This window comes from Mytilus edulis, chromosome 4 (genome assembly GCF_963676685.1).
Source record: "Mytilus edulis chromosome 4, xbMytEdul2.2, whole genome shotgun sequence".
Classification (NCBI taxonomy): domain Eukaryota; kingdom Metazoa; phylum Mollusca; class Bivalvia; order Mytilida; family Mytilidae; genus Mytilus; species Mytilus edulis.
In genome coordinates this window covers 75,203,714-75,211,921 of record NC_092347.1, presented here as the reverse complement: position 1 = coordinate 75,211,921, position 8,208 = coordinate 75,203,714, and the positions used below count along the sequence as shown (strand labels likewise).

Below are 8,208 nucleotides of genomic sequence, written 5' to 3'. Positions count from 1 at the left end.
GATCCACTGTGTCACTGTAGTTTCGTATGTTTTAAGGTCGTGTTTTGTATTCCAGACCCACCACTGTCACGGTAATGTCGTATGTTGTTTTTTTTTTTGTTTTTTTTTTTTGTATGTCGTATGTTCTTAATGTCGTGTTATGTATTCCGGATATACTGCTGTAACTGTAGTGTCGTGTGTTGTTTTTCAGATCTACCGGTGTCACTGTACTGTCGTGTGTTTTCATGTCTTGTATTCCAGATCTAACGTTGTCGCTGTAGTGTTACATATGGTCTTAGTATATATTTCGTATTCCAGGTCTACTGCTGCCACCGTAGTGTCGAGTGTTTTTAATGTCGTGTTTTATATTCCAGATTTACCGCTGTCACTGAAGTCTCGTGTGGTCTTAAAAAAAAGCTCGAGTTCTTTTTGATATTTATGGACATTATTTTCTTTCCATTGCCAATATTTTATTACTATTGACAGAACGTGTAGTACCTGTGTTTGGACTTCTTTAAGTGTTTTCTACTGGTTTTTTTATGGACAAATATTATGTTAATTTTCGTGTTCTAGTCGTTTATATATTTTATGTAGACATCGTCATTTTCCTTCCCCTTCTAGCACCGTTGACATGTTTTCTTCCTCTTCTATGTGTAATTATTTCGAAATAATTCCAAGAAAGCAATTTTGTTTTCGTCTGCATATGAACTGTGTCTTGAATTGCAGTAATAGTACATACAAGTGTGGTGTTCATTAATCTTTGGGGTCATTTCGGTCTCCATAATATCAAATTTGTTAAGGTGAACTTATTCATTTTGGGAAGAGGACTGACTTTTAATAATACTGGACTTTTTTTAAATGAAATTGCTTAGGGAACGACTATTTAACTTCAACGGGATTTTTTTTTTGTAAAAGAATATTCTGATCCCAAATCAGTTGATGAAAAACAAATCTGGTCAAGCAGATGACAAAAACCAGAGTCCAAATTTCCCCAATACCTTCAGAGTGTTAATTATTGAGAGAGAAAAATTTTACTGAAAGCGTTGAAAACGGAATAAAAAACTTTCTGACTCTGACAAAAAACCATCACCACCCCACCCCCTTTTTAGACTAGAGTTAAAAGGTTACTTCCTTACAACATCAGTAATTTCAGACTTAAATTTTTTAACAGCTTCAGAATTAAATGCTTGATGAGACACGTTGTCATGATCGAGTTTATTGTGAATGGGGAGAGAAGTTGATGATGACAGATCATAATAGATACAGTAATAAAAATCATTGGATGTTTGCATTTTTAATAAGGTATCCTCATGTGATTACACCACATCGACAAATTAATAATATATGAACTAGATAATTCTACAATGTCCTTGTAGTACAAACTGTTCATCATCAGGTATGTTAGTTTAAACATATTTATTTATTGTAGATTGGGAAACAAGTTTTGCAACTTATATTAATCCCTTTCCACTTTGCGGGTGCGAGTGCTGCCTTGTAGCGGCATTAGCCAGATCTTTTTCGAAATCTACAAGGGGGTCTTTAAAGTGCAAGAGATATGGCTCTCTCTCTTAACACGGGTCAGCCATTTAATTTTTGGTGTCAAGGGAGAGCCGAAAATTAAGTCCCTGAAATTTTCATCCCGGATCGGGAATCGAACCAGGAACCTTTGTGTTAGTAGTCATCAGCTATGTTGTTATTTCTGGAGCGTAGCTATAATCCGACAACCCGAAATTCCGACAGTCCAGAGTCCGACAATCCGATAGTCCGACAGTCCGTTAATCCGACAATCCGATGGTCCGACACGAATCCGTGCTGCTGCAAAGGATGATTGTCTTCTTAAAAGCGTATTAACATACTGCTGAAACGCGAGCAGTGTTCAAAATTTAACAAGTGGAATGCATCGAAATGGGATATAAATTAAATCCTTTCTTGAGGGAGGGCAATAGGGTTAACTTGTTAGCAATACCTCGATTTTGGCAAAAACTGTTAACAAAAAAATGCAGAAATGCTGATAACAGTTAACAAAGTGGGTTGAAAACAGTTAACAGCTTAAATTGATCTCAGATAACAGTTAACAACACCTTGATAAGGGCCATAAAAGGTTAACACAAAAAGGTATTGCCCCCCCCCCCCCCCCCCCCTTCTTGTTTGAACAATTAATATAAGATTCCTTATATCATCATGTCGATGTTGATAACGAGAATGTCTGTTTACATACATTTTGTACATGCGCAAGCGCATGCATGTAACCAGGAGCACATATATTGTTAAATATACTGTTCCAAGATGTAACACGTATAATCTGGTTGAATGTGATACGTCACAAGTATTAGATGTATGCTTTTATATCTGAGGGGTTTCGCCCCGAAGATATGAAACGACTACTTTGGATATAATAACATAGAAGTATCAATATTTTTTTTTAATCTTTTCTTTTTTTTTTCTAAAAAGAGCAATTAGTTTTGATAAAATAGGAACAGTGTCATTATCTCAAATTTCAGTCAATATGCAAAACCACTTTCAGAACGGTTTCATTGTTAAATGATTTGGAATGAAATCTTAACTTAAATTGCGTCTATTTATAATACCTTATCATTGCTCTAGCTTGTATGGCAATATAAACCGCTGTATTATCTAGTATTTTTTTGGTTTACTGATTGCCAAAACCTGAACTCTTTGCTGATAAAGGATAACACTTATATATAAATTATTATAAGGACCTGAGCATCCCTAGTCATAGAATCATCACGACATGGCACCAATTATGTGAAAAAGATTGGAATGAAGATGGGCAATGACATGAAGACAGTACGCAGACAAAGCAGATAGCGGTTAAGACCTATGACTGTAGTGTTGTAGTTTTAAAAATTACAGCACGAAATAAGAAAGGCACTTTATTAAGAAACAATGATTTTTTTTATAGCAATACTAATACACTAACCAAAACATGAATGCCACTTTATTTTGAAACAATGAAAAAAATATATAGTCATTGCAAGTCTCTAACCAACCAATCAACACAAAAAAATGTTTTTAGAATGTCTATTTATTATGAAATTATGAGGAAAAAAAATCGAGTTTTGGATACTATATTAATTGGGCAGTAATAGTATAGCTATAAATATGTTTATCATTGTTTTCATAATAAACAAAAGCAAACGTATAGGGTGCAAACAGATTTTTGGTAAGAACGTGTAGGGTGTGAAAGTGAAAGGGGGCGAATTTGAATGAGAGCGATCATGTTTAATGGTGAACGGATTCCGTTCATTTCAGATTCGTATGGGATTATTGCGGTCCTGTACATGACGTCATACTGACTGATTTGTTAATTTTCTGTGTGAAAAATATACCAATTTACAAACGTTCCATGTCTATATAGGCATACTTTTCAGAGACAAATGACCGTGCGTCGGACTATCGGGCTGTCGGATTATAGGACTGCCGGACTATCGGGCTGTCGGATTAAAGGACTGTCGTACTATCGGACTGTCGGATTATGGGACTGTCGGATTATAGGTCTGACCCCATTATTTCTTCTCTTTATATACGACTTATAAATTTATTTTTTCATACATTCATATTTGTTTTGTTTTCTTTTTTTGGAAAAAAGATTGCGAAAATTAATCCATGAAAGTTACGTTATTTTCATGAATTATCCCCATTTTGATATTTTTATGGGTGGCTGATATGTCTATGCCACAGCTCATTTTGATATCTTCTGCTTGGCGTCATTCTTTACTATTTTAGAGTGTAGGAACTTACCAAAAGCCTTTATTTGTTACCGATACGAAAACTTTCAAAGCTCAAGGAGCTTTGCTGTTTTCTTGTTTTCTAAACAGGAAGATTTTTGTAAATAGTATTAGCGTAATATAATATGATTAAGTCGGAAATACTAATACCGTTATTAATATGAATTATTTTCCTAAACATACATACACACAATAATAAAAGATAAACTGTTGACACAGAGATATTTGTTTAATTTTGAAAGGATATAATGCAATTGCTGAATAGTTTAACATGTAAGCAAACATTCAAATTAAAAAACTAACGATGACTGAATATGCATGATCATATTAAATCTGTGGAAATCAGATGTGCAGCGGCAAAACAATTGCTTTATAACGGTGATGTAGATATATATGCACGCTTCCTCAACAATAAAAAGCTGACTTACTTGGCTGGTTAAGTGGGAATTTGCAGAGTACTTAGTCTACTGCTTAGATAAACAGCGATGATATTTACACCTTTTATGGTTTTCTTTAATTCTTTTAACAATTCTCTTTCTTTAACTCCATTTGACATAATCATGCAGTGTGTGTAATTATTATTCACGTAAAATTTGGATAAGTCAGCTTCTAATTCATGTTGCTATACTATACAATATCTTTCCAACTTTTGGTTTCAGTTATCCCCCAGAATGAAAGAACATGCGAAAATACAGATTATGGGTTGGTATATTATGTTTGATGTCTGTGATGGTAAACATTATTTGGTTGACGTGGACAGTCAGTCACCTGAACCCAAATACAAATACGGAAGTCTACGGATCGAACAAACCTGAATTTCAAATTTGTCCCAACGTGAGCGTTTCAGCGGATATCATTTATTCACCATCTGTCGTTTTTCAGAAATGTGCAAATATTCAGATTTATCCTTATGCTTTCGTCATGTTGAAAAATATTGTAATAAATCCTGCTAAAGCTAAAATTAAAAAAGGAGGAGAAGATTTAACCAACGTCATAGGCCAAGAAGCAGACGACGAAGAGCTTCAGCCTCAACTTGGTTACTTTACGATTAAATGTGATTTCGAGCATTATAAACAAATGACGAATGAACACTCTGTGTTACTTAACAACATGACTCGTCTGTGGATGCAGGTAGTTGCAAGACAGGATGGAATGTTGATGTTTAACAAAACTGAAAATAATTTGACGATCGCCGTCCACCGAATCGAATATGCAAACTTATACCACGCAATGACGGAATGGTACAATGTATTTTTGGTCGCTTATGTCTTTCGAAAACTAATTAATTGCCAAATTAATGTATTGTTTCTTGATGGTCACCCGTATTCTGATCTAGATTTTACATGGTCGACGCTGTTCGGAAAAGTTACCAGGGCATCTTTTATAAGACAACCAACCTTATACCGTTACTTCATTTTGGGTTTGGCGGGAAACAACAGCCCATTGAACGATCATAAATCAAAAAGCTTGCCAATGGTGGAATCATTCCGAAACTTCTTTCTACAAAAACATGGAATAACTGAAACTTTGACTAAAAACTGTAACCATCTTAATATCCTTTTTATATGGAGACACGACTACGTTGCTCATCCGCGAAACCCAAGTGGTAAAATCAAAAGAAAAATCAAAAATGAATTCGAACTTCTAGAAAATGCTAGACGCTTTTTTCCAAATCATAATATTCATGGTAGGCAAATGGATAAATTAAATTTGAAGGAACAACTAAATCTTATTTCAAAAACTAACATTCTTATTGGAATGCATGGAGCCGGTATGTCGCATGTATTTTTCCTGGAACCCGGATCAGGAGTAATCGAGTTGTTCCCAAAATATGCTCTACCTTCGAATATACATTTCAAAGCAATGTCGAGATGGCGAAAGCTATTTTATACATCATGGCAAAATGTACAAACTTGGAATGAATTTGAGGATGGAAGTACATATATTCAACCATCAGTGATTAAGTATTTGATTCGACGAAAAATCGCAAAAATATGTAACTGATTGAAAACTATTTTATAAAGATATATGGTAAATACCATTGAAAGATTTTATGTTTCAGTTCTTATAAAGATACCAAATTACGATGATACAGTATCTCAATGCCATTTATAGTATTTTAAAAATGTTGAACATTGAGCAAGATGCCTGTCGACCTTTATAAGAACATAATTACCGGTATTTTTGACGACTTACAAGCAAATGAAAAATTACGTTTCTTTATCACGGCCGACACTCGGCTAACCGAGAGATTGGTCGGTTAATCTATATTGAGTATGCGGCTATATGGGCGATTGGTCTGTTAATCGGGTTGGCTATACGTCTGTTAAGAGTAAAACGCTTAATTTAATGTAAAACTCTATTAAATATACAGATTTTTGGCATGTTATAAGAATCAAATCAAAAAAAGAAAAGTGTCTGACAAAATGATATCTATCATAGAACATTTTGCACTTGTAAAAACATTTCGTAGTCTGCGCAGTTTTCAGTAAAACTAAAAGGCGTCGCGCAAGTATGTAGTATTTATGCTTATACGCATAGCAATTTTTTTTAATAAAAGGCGAAACAAACAAATTTAGATATCATTTAAAGGACAAAAAATAGTACTGTGGTTCTAAAAAATTGACATTAGTAAATATTTCGTAATTGTAAAATAACGTGAATAATACCACGTTTAAGTGAACATTATGGGCATAAAGTCTGTTAATGGGTTGGACAATTGAAATTGTGTCAGTTAAGAGTTATTTAGCCACGACAATACTTTTGCTACCTTTATATTTTCCCCTTGAAAATTTTAGAATGAGATGTTCCTCAGTAAACAAAAATTACAATACGGTGCCACAGTATCCTAGAAAGAGCATTTTTATTTTGACTTTCTTTGCATTTTATTGAAGGGTGTGTCACTTCAATATAGCGTGATATGGATTGGCCTCTGGAATATGCATGAATTTTTTATTGACGTTTTCAATCAGTCTTAATTTTTGTGTCTATTCGAAGTAGCACGTTCTCAATTCCGACTGAAAGTGTCTTTCTAATACAACACAGGGTACATATAACGTGTTCTCGTTTACATATGAACATGATATTTGTCACTGGACGTTAAACCCTAATTCGTCAGCATCATCCAATCGGTTCTTTTCTTCTATTACTTAATCATATGTTGTTTACAAATCACTCTAAAGAAGTAAACGGTAAGGAGCGAATGCAGCTACATTTGGATATTTTAAGTTTCAATTCATTTTATTCCGTTTAGTTACTTTCTACATAAGTGCAGAGGAGAACTACAGTTGTCTATGATGGCCGGTGAAGTCCATTTCGCGTTTTCGCGATTTCGCCTTTTATATTCTATAGGGCGAAAACGCGAAATCGCGAAAACGTGAAAACGCGAAGTCGAAAACGAGAAATCGGTTTCGCGTTTTCGACTTCGCAATTCCGCGTTTTCGCCATATAGAATATGTAAGGCGAAAACGCTAAAACGCAAAATGCATAGTTTTCCGCATGTAAACTTCTAGAATTTGTCATCAATATAAGTACATCGCAATCCGTTACTGTTTCAACAGCCATCGGTGTTCCATGTGTGTATTCTTAAACAAGTATTATTTTTCTCTCGTTTTTAGCAATGTATCACTCTCTACTGTCCTTATATTTTATTCTATATTCTGCGTTTCCATCCAGATTCTCGTGTATACCATGAGGGTCCGGATTGGGGGTATTGTTTATGTCTGTATTCTTTAAATTGTTATGTCATTTTTTTCTACATTTTATTTATGTTACTCATTATTCTTTATTTATTTTTCATATTTTGTCATCCCAATATATTTTACTTGCTGATGTTTAGTTACATTACGACGTTTATCTCTGATTTATATACTGGTCACCAATGTAGATGACAAATTGTTGGCATTCATGACAATTAAACAGAATCAACATGATATATGCGATCATTCTTGGATGAAATTAATATTACTTTACTTTAATATTACACTTTTTGAAACCATTTTTATCAATTTTCAATTTCATGTGTTGTTTGCGTATATGTTATGTTTTATTGCTCATGTGTTGTTTTCGTATATTTTAGCCGCACGTTTTGAGCCTACTCATTTGATCCGATAACACTCCATATAGCAATAAAATTATACTTTTATTGCCATTCATAACTCTTAACAGACCAATTAACAGACCGGGTTTTATACATCCGACCCATTAACAGACCAGGTTTTAAATAAAGATTGATTTATGTCACCAAAATACAGATTTTCGTGTACATTTTTCACACAATGATATCAATATGGTTAACAAACATAATGCCTTTCTTTTTTCGATGTTCAAAATATTGAATGCAAGTAAATATAACCAATGTGTCATTTTGTGTACATTTTATGTGTGTAAAATGTGTATAAATTCATTGATGAGTAACCCGCCTTTTCATTTTATAGATCGTACATCGAAGCTAGAAAAATAATAATTACACCACTAAATT

The 8,208-nt window shown here is 33.9% G+C and overlaps 1 long non-coding RNA gene across 1 annotated transcript; it reads left to right on the top strand.

Moving 5' to 3' along the window:
* The first annotated feature begins 1,292 nt into the window (after positions 1-1,292).
* LOC139520495 (uncharacterized) lies at positions 1,293-5,951 on the top strand. The gene is made up of 2 exons (XR_011663896.1): positions 1,293-1,375; positions 4,388-5,951. It is a non-coding gene; the product is annotated as an uncharacterized lncRNA (long non-coding RNA).
* The last annotated feature ends 2,257 nt before the right edge of the window (positions 5,952-8,208 follow it).